Raw genomic sequence first — 13,939 nt, forward strand, 5'->3', positions numbered from 1 at the left:
CCTTGCACTAAAAGTTTTTGTGTTCTAGAGTTATTGTCAAAAAACAGCTGCTTAACAGCAATCTTTCTAAACTCATGCATACTACTGAGGTAATCCCTTACTTCTTTTTAGCATTCTGCAGTTGCTCCTCTTCTTGTTCTGCGAGATTCCCCTTATTCTACAATACTTTGACATTTGTCAGTCCCAGTAAATAATTCTTGTTACTCAACCATCTCTCTCTTTTACTTCCACCCTATTTTTTAAACTCTACTCGAATTCCATCCCACTCCCTAGCTATATTTTCAGAAGAAATTTCTGTTGTCTCTAATTGCTCCTGAAAATTTTCCACAACCCATTCCTTAAATTCCTCTCTTTTCAACAAATAGGTGGGAAAGCTACAAGTGTCTAATTTTTATTTCATTACCCAGTGTTTTTATTTTAGTTATTATTGGTGCATGATCTGAAATAGTTATTGGGTGCATATCAAGAGTTTCAATAAAATGCACATGTTCCAATGAAATATAAATTATGTCTGTCTAGCCCAGTTTTTGTATCTTGGGGAATTATATATAAAGTCACTCCAAAGTCCTAGTACTGAATTCACATCTTTCATGCCAAATATTTTCATAAATTTCTGCAAAACTACCCTCCTTTGTTATATATTCCCTTCTGGGCCCCCAGACACATCTTCACTGTTGCAAATCAAATTCAAGCCCCCATCTATAAGTAATATTCCTTGCTGAAAGCTGATTATTTCTCCCAGAATTTTCTTAATCTCCATTATAGTAGTTTTAGGTGGAATACAAATATATGCCAGTGTAATCCTCCTCCCTTGCTAGTAGGCCCTTAGTACTACAAATCTACCATTACTATCTTTTTTATCCTCTACTATCCCCATTGGAGCTCCTCTTGCAATTAATATAATTACTACTATTTTCCTTTGTCCCAGGTATTCTGCAAACCATCCTGAAAACCTTTCTTTATCAAATTCACAAGTTCAGTTCTTTCCAAGTGTGTCTCCTGTAGCATAGCTATTTCCATTTTTAAATATAGTTCACTGCTCTTTCTTTTTGTATTTATTTGTGAGACCATTGAGATTTAAAGACATGACAGAAAATATCACTATGTTAAAAAAATATTATACCCACCTTTTAAGTGCAACAGCTTTTTTGTTAAATTCTAGTTCTAGCTTTTGTACAGTTGTTTCTTATCATGTCCATTTCAGCAGATGTCACATCTTAAAAACAAACACACCCCAATACCTAATACTAACACACAAAACTAAGTACATATTCAAATACTGAAGTTTTACCCTCCTAATAGGATTCAAGTGCCCCAAACTGACAGCCACACTCACAGGACTTCAGTTAACCTAAAAAAAGGTTATCCATACTAAGACGCATGGTACAGCCTGTGCTTCTACCAAATGCTGTCTGGTTTTGTCTTATCTTTATAGCTCTCCCAGATGGGAAAACACTTGAATATTGTCAGAAAAGGTCATCTCCTAGCCACTTCTCTATATCAGATTTTCTCCATGGCGATACGAGGACCACATACAGAGTTGTTACTAAGCATGCATTTCTTTGCTAGAAAAAAAGCTTTACAATATCCAATGTTCTTTTTCCATTTACTTGTTTTCTCTTGAAATGTGTTACTAGATCAAGCTAAGGGCCTTAATCCAGTCATTCCCCTCATGCAAAAATTAAAAAAGTACATCAATTTTTCTTTTGTCATAATCTTTTGACCAGACTTTTCTTCTTTTTTTTTTAACAAAAATGTTACTACTAAGAAAAAAATAGTTTTACTTAGTTAACTTTCCCCTCCTCTTCCCCTAAACACTTTTCCGAACATTAATGACATGAAGTGGGGCATATGCTTTCGACTCCACTACAAATTTAACAAAGTCCAATATTTCCAGATTTTCTTGTTCTGTCATGTTTCACAAACACAATTATTGCTTTGTAATCCCAGATTTGTCAGTTTCCAAGTTACTGGTTTTATTCCTGTTCATCTCCATCTCCCAAATTCTGTCTCAGCTTCATTTCCAACATACTCTCAATTCTTCTAGTCAACTCCTGTGCTTTTTTCCTTCTCTCAAGCATTTTCCATTGAAACATTGGAAAAGATTTCACTGGCACAGTCTCTCTGTGGTCTTTATTACCACAAGAACAAGAAGTAGAATCTTCTTGTGTTTCACAGCTCACTTTTTTTTGGACAAACTTTTGTATTTCCTCCTTAGCATGTACTGCATCAAAAATGACTTTTGTCCCTGCAGAAAATAATATTTTGAAGATAGCCAGGTTTAGCAGTTTAAATCTCATGCATGCTTCTCAACATTTCCTGAATAGTGGAATAAATATTCACCTCTTCTGCCTGGTGTACAGTGAGTAATCATTCTCCACAAACACTCTGTTATCTCACATTTTCAGTACTTTGATCCTTTGCCACAGTTTGGTCAGAATCAACTCCTTCTGTTTGGTAGGACTGCATCTTTACTATTAAAGGACTAGGTTGATTTCTCATAGCCAGGTTTGGAGCATACACACAATGTGCCCTCCAATTAACAACTCCTGCTGTGAAATACTAGTCCAGCTGCATATCTGTGCTTTCATAAAATTAATACAGTCTGTTCCTTCCAGATCCTCTGATACAGCAGAAAATCTCAGGTTTTCCCTGTGTGCTCTGTCCTTTAATTCTATTATTTTTTGAAACATCTCTTCTTGAACAGTCTCATATTCAGCCAGTCTTTTCTTCATTTCGACCTCTGATTTTTGCAGTTTTATCACCTCATTTGAATATCTGTTTTAAACAACTTCCATTTTTTCCAGCCTTTTGTTATTTGAGTTAATATACTCCATCAGTGTTTTGTTTATTTTAATCAAGTTTGTGTGCAGTTGTCTTACACTTTCCTCTAGGTTACTGGAAGTCATATCTGGAGCTTGCACTGCTTTTTCCTGAACAGCTGCAGTGCTCTTCCCAGTCATTTTCTTCCTCACCTTTTGTAGCCGATTTTCTTTCAGCTCCTCTGTATTACTTTTATCCTGGCATCCAGGCAGTGCACTTACTAGCCACTTATTGAAATTTACCCAGAAATGTAAGCACACTGGCTTTCATTGCTGAGTTTCTGTTTTTACACTGGGAAAGCTAGAATTAAGCTGTTACTCAATGTGCAGCCATCTTGGAAGTCTATTCAACACTGTATATTATCTGCTACTCTGTACCATTCACTCTGTATGGCACTATTAATTACCACTCTATGATTCACAGACATGGATTGTGAAGTACAATGTGCTAAACAGTGTACAGATTGTGTCTGTGCAGCTGTGCACTCCCCTACTGTACCACACAGTGCAAAACTCTACAGAAACAATCCTCAACCAAAATATTCTGTCACCTACTAGTGATGGTGTACAAATAAAATGGAATATTCAGCATATGTTCACCTCCCAATCAATAAAACTCAACAAAAAAAAAGACAAACTGAAAGTATTCCTTGAGTCCTTTCCTGAAGCTAGAAAATGCTCTAGTTTCCTTTGCCAGTAACTTGTATATCTTAACAACATGCTCCCTTTATTTCTTTTTCCAATTTGGACTTTCTCAGTACCAATAAAACAAAACATTGTGCATTCCCATGTTCAGGAAGCTGATTTTCTCTTTGTTCTTTCTAATAGTAGACCCATTTTTTCACTTCATTGTAATGTCAATCCTTCCTACACACGAAGCCTGCATTTGCAAACTGTTACTTAAATGACATATTTTGCATAACAACTGAAGTACGTAGGTACTAATGTATAGCCTTCTGCCTTTGTAGCAAAGATATAGTACGTACAACTCTGACATCTACAGTAGCCACTTGTTTCACTAGAACAACCCATAACAGAATCTTGTATTTTAGGGCATCATAACAGATCTTTTTTTACATTTCCAGCTTAGTATAACTAAATCCAATCACATCTTGTAACTCGGCATCACTGGAAAGTACTGGGCAAAACTTTTGTGCACTGTTTTCACTCTAGAGAATAATTAGAAAATAGATGACACTTCTTTTCTGTGTCACTTGTCCTGTGCTACATATCTGTCTTTGCTCCTGAATTCTTTTTCATAATTCCCAACTTATTCACATCATCCTTCCAACCACTATGTTTAACACCCATACCCTGGTAAAAACTGAAAGGAATAGGGTGGGAACCCTTCTTACAAATGTCATATTAAAACCAGTTCCTTCAGTAAAAATACCTGTACTAGACAGCTTAGTTGAGACTTTGCCAAATCATTTCTGAATCTAATTGTCACGATACTTTCTACTCTTGAATCCTTCCACAATGTCATGTATAACTTCTGACTGCTTTGGCTTGCACCCAAATATATTAGTTGCTATAAAATTATACTATAAAAGATGCTGATGCAGTGGAACTACCCCTGGAACCCAACATTTTTAACAACTACTACCCATTCTCTGACACCCCCTTTTTGGGAAATGTTACAGAGACAGCTGTCTTTAAACAACATAAGACTCAACTTACAGTAAGTGAACTCACGAATACAATTCATTGAGGCTTTTGCTCTCAACATAGCAGGGAGCTAGCTCTTGTGAGAGTCACTAACAGTACTGTTACTGCTGGAGATTACAAGCACTATTCAGTGCTGGTCATCCTGGATCTATCATCATTTGATATTGCTGATCATAACATTTTTATAAAATATTTGCAAGCTTACCATGGTATTTCTGCTATGGTTCTAGAGTAGTTTATTTATCTCTGGACATTCCCAGAAGGCCTATTCAAGGATCAGGTCATCTTTCTCGTACACTCATGAATGTACAGTAACAAAATGTTTTATTTTAGACCCTTTGCTTTTCGCAACTGACATACTTCATCTAGACTTGTTAAAGATGAGGGGTTTGCATACCATAGTCATGTTCATGATACAATGAACTACCCATCTTTCCTCAAGATTATACAGCAAGTGCATATCATAGGATGATCTACAAAACCATTAAATTCTTGGCTAATTCATTATCAAACAAGCAAAACACATCCAAAATTGTGACCATGGTAGTTTATGCAACCTCAGGGGATTCTTTTCCCTACCCTTACAGAACATCATCACATATGGTGGCAGTAATGAACTTGTTGATAAAGTGTAATCTAAGTATCATCTTAGATTTTTGGCGAACACTTTAGGATCAAATGTCAGCCACTGTGAAATATTCAAGGATTAAGCACTTGTGACCTTAAACTGTCTTCTTAGTTGTTATTCATGTTTTGGTCACATCAAGGCTAGACTACTGCAATGCCCTGTACAAAGAACTCCCTAATACAGAACTCAATAATTTACAGAGAGTGCAGGACTCTGCTGCAAGGCTACTAATTTATGCAGTATGTAACCAACACATTACTTCTGTTCTGCACAGCTTGTATTGGCCTCCTGTTCATTTTAGGATCATCTGTATCATCTTTATGATCACCTTTTTCAAATTCTTACATACATTGATCTAAGTACATATGTAACAATAAAAAAGAAAATAAACCACAGTAAACATTTTTCACTTTCATGTAATAGGTTTTCTTTTGAATAATTATCATGTATTCCAGAATTACCTAAACTGCACAGTTCCTGCTTTCCCTTAAACATCACTCATCTTCTTCCTGTACGTTTATCAGCATATGTTCCCATAAATTCCATTTATTTCTATGTAGTTCAATTCTCCTTTTTCCAAAGATCACATTTCCAGGCCTTTTATCTCGGTTACTATGTTCAGTACTTCAATTACAGTTGGCTTAAATCTTAGGTTCATAGGTAGGTACTAGGCTATCTGCCCGAAGGCATTTATAAGTCTAGCCGGAATGTGTTGGCTTTCGCCACCCTCTTAGATTAGTTCCATGTGCCTCTGTCCAGTAGAGCCATTGAAGTGATCCCCAGAGTAAACTTCCTGTTTCCCATCCACTTGTCAAAGTTGATTTCCATTTTCTAGTAATTGTTTTTTGATAGGCAATAGCATTAAATCTAGCAGGGTCTTACCATGTCTGGGCAATTAAGATGCTACATTTCAGCTCAAAAAATCCATTTTCTTAGTTAAAAACATTTGAGCCAGGCCCACCCCAACATTTTTGACAAAGTGCTTTGTAAGGTATTTTTAAAATCTACCATCTCCTTACTTTCCTAAAAATCATGTTTCCAATTACTTCTCTCTATCCCATCACAATTCCAGTATTTGCTATCAAGTTAAAGAAAAAGTCACTAAATTCATCCAAGAAAACACTTCCAAATAACGATCCTAAACCTTCTGGGCTTTGTTGCATATGTGGAAGCAATACAGATATCCCCCCCATTGTTCATTTGTATATTGTCTTTCCTTTCTCTTGTCTCAATTTTTTCTAACCTACATTGAGTGATTCTTATAGCTGTTATGCAATCTTTTATAAGCCCTACCAATTATCCGCTTTTTTAAACAACAAATTCTGTTCTAGACTCAAATAAAAAGACTGCCAGATCAGGTCTTAGCACTTCCTCATACCTTTTGATTTGTCTATACTTAGTTATCAATAAACATGAAAGTAACCATTTGGAGCTACTGCATTCATGTTTATTGTTTGCTTTTGGTTGCAGTAGTTTTCTTCCCATATTAGTACATACACAGTTATCAGTCCCTGGAAGGCAGTCTCTAACCTGCAGTCCAAACTTCTGCATGGCTTCATCTCACTCTGTTACTTATCCCCCTCTACTCTGTACATATTGTTCCCACAATTCCCATTTATTTTTATGTAATTTACTCCTTCCGTTTTCTAAAGACCCTCTTCCACTTCTTTTATAATATTCAATATTTTAACTATGGTGTGTTTATATGTTGATTTCCATTTTCTAGTAATTCCTTTTTCGGAAGCTAACATAATTAAACTTGATAAGGCCTTACTATATCTAGGCAATTTAGATCCTGTGTCCCAGCTGAAAAAAAATCACATGCTTAGTTAAAGTCATTTGCTCACTCAATATTTCTGACAAGAGTACTCTGTAGGGAATTTTTAAAATCTGTACCCAGTTACCTCTTTCTTCTCCATCACATCACCATTTGTTATCTATCAGAGGAAAAATTCCAAGAAGTCTGCTTGAGGTATAAAAATATCTATGCAAATACTTCCAAGCAAAGATCCTAACCCTTCTGAACTTTGTAGCATACTTGGGAGCCATACATATGTCATTCCATTGATCTCCTGTAAATTACCATTATCATGAATATGCTTAGCCAAAGAATTGGTAAGCATATTCCTTCTAATTTCTGACTAATAAAAGAGATGAAAGAACCAAACCATATTTTTCGTCAGAACGTCCACAGACTAACCAAAGTTATAAGAACAACACTAAGTTTAGGTACATCATGAAATATAATGTTAATACTAGTGGTGTTCCTGATATTATATGGAAAAACTGGGACATACCAACTGCTATGCCAGAATTAGGTAAAATAACAGGTGCATCTCCCAGTTTTACTTTTAAGAAACGCCCTAACCTGAAACCAAAAATACGCTATAAGGAAATGCATGAAAAGATGGACCAATCCACTAGAATTAAAAGAAAAGGTAGTGTCCCATGCTATAATTGTGTTTTTTGTAAACACATTGATCCTTCTGCTACTTTTGAGCATCCACAAAAAAAGCATATTTATGAATTTGATTGCTTTGCTACTTGCAACACAGAAAATTTGGTTTATTTAGCTGTGTGCATGACAAACTAGTTTCTATATAAGTAAATCTAGCAGAAAATTTAAGGAAAGAATTTCTGAACATCTTTCAGTAATTAGAAGGAATATACTTACTAATTCTTTGGCTAAGCATATTCATAACAGTGCAGATCATGCATTTAAATTTAGAGTAATACAAAATATATATTTTTTAATATCATAAGAGGTAGTGATGTTCTAAATGCTACTAAACTAGCTGAATACAGGTGGATTTTAAAACAGCAGGCTGACCGTGCACCTGCATTAAATGTTTCAGTTAGTTTAAAATCTGTATTAAAAAGGCAAATGAAACTGAAAGGAACGTTGCTATTGACTGCCTGTATCTGTTGTGCTTTTTAAGTTGCTTTTGAATGTACTTTTTATATGTGTTGCTGTGTCTTTAAACTTTAGGTTCTCTGCATAACAAGTTGAACCCTTATTGGGCGATAGGATCATGTGCTGCTATTTGTATTAAAATAAGTGAGTTTTTTATTTCTGGTGTTGAAGCCCTAGCTATGACCCAGGAGACCAGAGTTTAATTAGTGGTTTGCATGCCTACTGAAGCTGGTGTGTGAGAAGAGAGGAGTGATGCAGCTTTGACAGATTTTCTGGCTGTGGAAGGATGGAAGTGCATGTCCAGGGTGGACATTTCCAAGGTTGATCTCCAAGTGGAGACCTGAGGCTCCCTGGCAGTGCTGGCTTCAAGGTAGACAAGCTTGTCCTGTGGGGTTATATCATTCACAGTAGCAAATCATACACCTTCTCTGATGCCTGCTGCATGCCGGACCCTGGGCATATTACTAGGCATGCTCTCATATTGGGAATTACCAAACAACTCCCGTTGGTTGCCTAGATGATGGCACCACCGGGTCAGCTTTCATCCCAGTGTATGGGGAAATAAAAGAAACAGGTGACCAAGAGAGTAACTGATGGCTAGAAAGCAGCAGTGGCAACTTCCCTCAAAAAATACAGAAGGCTACGTGAACCCCACAGGAGAAGGACCTAGAATCAAAAATGCATGCTAGTGCTCAATCCACAAGATAGAACTGGAACGTAGACAGGTGGGATGAGTAACTGAAAAAGCAAAGCCTCAATGTAGCAAAGAAGATATAAGACATGTCTTCTTACTTACCTTGACCAAAGCCACAGCTTCCAAGGCTGATAGTGAGGTGCAGGGGTTATATGGTTTTATGGGACCAATGCTTATCTAAAGAGATCAAGCTTACTAAGAATCCCACTTCACTCCATTCCAACGGGGTCTGTAGTAGCCATCTGTTTTACTGGAAACTTAACAAAATTCTGTGGGTGGGATAACCCTAAGTTCCACCACCTTCCTGCCCAGATACTCATTAAGAGGTTTCTGGACAAATGGCAGGGGGCCTAGGCAAGTCCATGAAGGACTTCAACAACCTGTGAATTTCTAAAAGGAAGGAGTCCCTGGAAGGAGAAACCTGAAAGGCAGGGAGGACTCATTGTCCTTATCTGTCTTCAAGCTGAGAGCCTGCAGGTCATCTAGACTCCTTTTCAGAACACGGAGAAAGAATACAACTTTAGTATCAAATGAGTAGTCCTACACTCAACGTAATGCTCACAGGCTAGGTTGCAGGATTTTTACTTCCAAAAAAAAATGCTCACCAGAGGAGAAGACTGGGCTAAAAAGTCCAGTGCAAGGATTAATGCTGATATCTAATCCATGCTGCCTGAAGATATGCTCTTGTACCAAACAAGGATGCGCCCCCAACAGATGAACAGCTGGAAAACATTCAGCATTTGCACCTATTCCACAAGCTCCATAGTCATGAAATAAACCAATGGCCCTTCCTAAGCTTGGTGGATGGATTTCTCTTGACTTGGGGGGCAGAGCCTTAGAAGAACAGACAACAGTCCTTAGGCCACATGCCTCAAGGGACTGCTCCATGGTGCAGGTTGCTCTGACAATTCAACTGAGGGCAATGTGGTGAAAACACTCCCAGATGCACCACGCAAACGTAGTTGCCAAAGGTATACCTCTTATGAGTTTTTAGATGTCTAAAGATAATGGGCATAAGCCCAACTCTCCCCTTGTTAAAAGAAAGCCAGAAACATGCCAAGACAGCAAGGCCATCTTGAGCCTCTAAGAAGGACTTACCTCAAAAAATGTGTGTCTGATACCTAGCCTCCAACTCCTTCATCTCCTCTTCACAGCCTGGGTATTAGCCTGTGATTTTGACAGAAACCATCCCACTGATTTCTGATCCAGACACCCTCAACTGCTACTATTTTAGGGGAAGTACGAAAGCCCCACTTCCACTTTAAGGGAAATGAGATGGATCTTATTTTCTCTCCTTTCCATCTCTGGGTGGCTGTTTTTTATCTCTACCACTCAGAACACTGTCAGATGTCATGCTCCTAACCAAGCAATACAGATATTATTGGTGTGGATCCTAGCTTGCGTTTTGTTGGTTACTGGAAAATTCTTAAGGTTTTGGTTTTCTAAGCATTGAAACACAGGAACATTTCTGTAAAAAACATTATAGACTCAAGATCTGAACTGTGAGAGTGCCAAATGTTTAAGAACATTAAACATTTATCAACTACCACCAAGTATAATATCCAGAATTACAGTGAGCAATCATAACAAGGTGATTACTAGCTGAGAATACTATATGTCAAAACTAGGAAGTATACAATATACAGTATGACAATCAGCAATGCCTACATAATACAAAAGTGCTAACTAGGTAGGGATACTAAACATCAAGTTTAAAAGGGAGCTATTTGGTGTTACAAGGGTTAGATGTATTCTCCTATCCAAAATTGCATGCATACAATACCCTAACCAAAGGCAGACGCTCCCCAAAAAAGGAACAAAGAAAAAAATACAGCAGAACATATTAATACAGAAAGAGAATCCCACAAAAGGACTAAAGTCAAATGTTGATACATTTTAAGGCATTCTTATTTAGTTTCTCAGCAACACAGCAGACAAAATATAAAAGAAGAAATGGTAATGTGCCATTCTCTATGGTATCCATCTTATTTACTTTCCTATCCTTGACCCAACAAAGTTGTGTAACTTTTACTGCCACTCTTTGTCTGTTCTTTTCTTCAACCAGTTTTAAACCAAGCTTCAAAAGTCATTCCAAGCATTATCTTGCCAAGTTCTAACTTACGTGTACTGCAGTGTCAAAAGCCTTGCTATGAAAAGAAAGAGAGAAAAGAAAAAAACTACAGTGAAGTTGAAAATGATTTTTCAAGTTGGCATGCCTTTTGTCCACCTACACTACTCAAAACAGAAATGCTGTGGGTCGGCTTTCTTACCTCTGGTCGAGTATAAGCTGGATGATAGTTCAGCATGTTAAGTACACTTCCCAGACATGCAATTTATAGACCACTGTTCTCCACTAAGATTCACTGCTAGAATAGGTTCTACTTGTACAATGGCAGTGATTCAGTTTTTTGGCCTTTTTTTTCTTGTAGATGTGCATCAGTTTAGCTAGCAAGGGGGGTAGAAGGATGTGAAGAAGACTTCCTCTGAAAAAAAAGTTTTTATTTGTATTTTCACTCAGTTAAAAGCTTTGACTAGTTCATTTAATCTGGTTGAAGCTTTGAACAATGGAACACAGTGGAACCATTTGGGTATGGAATCAAGCTCAAGGTGCACATTCTGTAAATACAACTTCTCCAAAGAAGAGTGGGAAGTAGCCAGGTTTGTTGTAACCTGTCACAGGAACTGACAGTATTTGAAATCTGACAGTCAGCCGTGTAACACCATTATTTACTCTGATAACACTGTCTAACAGGAAACAGCCCTGGGAAAACTTCCATAAAGATAATCAAAGGAGTAGTTTAAAAATATTTAAAGAATTTGACAAACAGCAGTTATTATATACTACACAGTGATGTGCAAGGCATCTAGACTCTTCAATTTCCACAAATATCAAAGTCAGTTAAGGAGAGTAAATATTCAACTATCAAGTACAATATACAGAATGACAGTGAGCAAAATCTGGTTCATATCAGTTACTACTATGTATAAATATTTGCATATCAAGTGTAAGAGGGATTAAGTCAGCAAGAAAAAAAATGTCACTGTAATACAGCACATACATAATACATACATCACAGGTAAACTACCAAAACTGGCAAGTAGTACAAAATAGAAAGACAACTGCTAAAACCATGATCACTTTCCTAAAATTAAAACGACAACTCTTACCTTGCAAATATCTAATGCAATTTACTGCTGGTTTCCAGATATTACATGTTGCGAAGTCAGCATTTCAGACATTGCCCTACTGCACTTTGACCTGGTGAAAGTCCAGTTTAAAGCTGTCTGTTCTTTAGCCACACTTTCCTTTTCAATTATGGTTACTACAGAACAGAATTCCACTATATGTGCTAAAAATATGAGACTACAAGTGTTGTATATTGGTCAAAGACAAAATCCTACTCAATATCAAAATTGGGATACAAAAAAAAAAAATACAGCAGGAATGGGCTGTTGGACATGAACCAAAAATGCAAAGGATTTAAAACTTCCTCAAATGTCCACTGATAAGTTTATTAAAAAAAAGTACAGTTGTGTAAGGAACTTAAAATAACAGTAGATGTACGAGTATGGAAACCATTGTAATTATCAACAATGATAACTTTGACAAACACTAATAATGACATCCAGTCATCTTTCACAACAACGACAGCTCTCCTGTCCCCCAGTGGTCAGGCTTCCTTCCCCCATTCAGACAGCAATCCATGCTATCCTTGGTTCTTTCTTGCCCCCCCCCCCCCAGTCAAGAAGGTAAGGAACATCACTCTCCTCCCAGTAGGAGTGAAAACCCTGAAACATTACAGGATGGCTTTCACATGCACCCACTTAGACCAACAGAAACAGCAATACAGACAGTCACAAGGACTAGTCTGTAAAAGAAAAGGGGACAGCTATAATGGTATCCTTCCAGCTCCAGATACCAACAAAGACTGGTGTTGAAAGAGGGAGGTAAATTATACTGCAACAGTGACCATACTTGCACATCTAGTATTAAGCTAAATTTCTTACAAAAGTGCATTATGCACTTGGTATAGGTCATTGTTGCAGTCATTAGCAACTGGAAGTTTCCCAAATCTGATCAAGTAGAAAGGAGCAAATCTATGACTTTGTGGCAGATTGCAGAATCCCTTGCAGAAGAACAGTTGCAAAGCCTGCCTTACCCTTCAAAAAAAAAAAAAAAAGGATGTCCAACCTACAGAGCTTAGAGAAAGTGTGGACTGAGGACCAAGTGACTACTTTTAAAACAGATGGAGCATCCATGCCCGCAAGGAATGTTGTGATAGTAGCAATGTCCCTAGTAGAATGAGACCTGACCTAGCAGTGAATCTCAATCTCCCTTAGGGTTATTACAAAAAGAATAGAATGAGCTAGCTATTTGGATTGGGTCCTTCTTACAGGATGAAGAAAATACAAAGAGCTGATCTACCCTTCTAATTTCTATAGTTCTGTGAAGTTAGCACCCAAGTTGTCTGTGCACAGCCAAGGAGTGCAAGACTGTTTCAACTATACTGAGGAGTAAGGAAGAATGTTGGCAATTGGATGGTCAGGTGTAAGACAGTTCTGGTATCACTTTTGGCATAAATGAAAGGTTGGAATGCTGGCTAACTACACCGCTGCTGAAAACCAAGAAAGGAAATTTGTATCAAGGATTAATATCAGAGTACAGGCAAAGAGAAATAAATAGGGGGGAGTCTTAAACAAAAGACCAGCACTGATAGAGTTTTTAGTAGAATCTAAAACAGAAGTTGCCATTAAGAAATGAATAATTAGTACATCATAAAAAATATTGCATGATAACTATAAGAATCAATCAGAGGAGGTTAGGAAGGACTGGGAAGAGAGATTAGATGAGCAATTCACAAAGAAATTTTAACAAAAATGCGGAAATAGAAAGCCTGTATCCGCTTATCTGAAACTCACCAAACTGCCTTGCCGTCTTCCTCTTCAAATGCCAAACAATCAAACAGGCAGACACCACCTGTTAATGAAAAATAGTCCAGAGGCACAAACCATAAACAGAAACTTTTTACTTTGAGTCTGTGGATACTATCAGTCGGATATTACTGAACATTTTATTCATCTGAGTGTGGCAGGTGCGTTTTGCAGTTAGTGGCGTTTTTGCGCTTAACAGCTGCCACTTTTGGAATCTTTCGGATTACCCTTTAGGCGTTTCTGTTTATGGTTTGTGCCTTTGGACTATTTTTCATTAACAG

The 13,939-nt window shown here is 37.4% G+C and overlaps 1 protein-coding gene across 6 annotated transcripts in view; it reads right to left on the bottom strand.

Annotated features, from left to right (window-relative positions):
• The window catches only part of FLAD1 (flavin adenine dinucleotide synthetase 1), a 996,688-nt gene that overhangs the window by 928,092 nt on the left and 54,657 nt on the right, over positions 1 to 13,939 (bottom strand). Inside the window, exon 1 of one of the 6 annotated variants that reach the window (XM_044080083.1) lies at positions 11,895 to 11,964. The exons of the other annotated variants lie outside the window; for them this stretch is intronic. The gene's annotated coding sequence lies outside the window, so the exon portion shown is untranslated. Of the gene's footprint in view, positions 1 to 11,894; positions 11,965 to 13,939 lie in introns of those variants that run through there. 6 annotated transcript variants of the gene reach the window in all.

The sequence above is a fragment of the Protopterus annectens genome, chromosome 8.part0, assembly GCF_019279795.1.
Source record: "Protopterus annectens isolate FY-2018-M chromosome 8.part0, PAN1.0, whole genome shotgun sequence".
Lineage (NCBI taxonomy): Eukaryota > Metazoa > Chordata > Ceratodontiformes > Protopteridae > Protopterus > Protopterus annectens.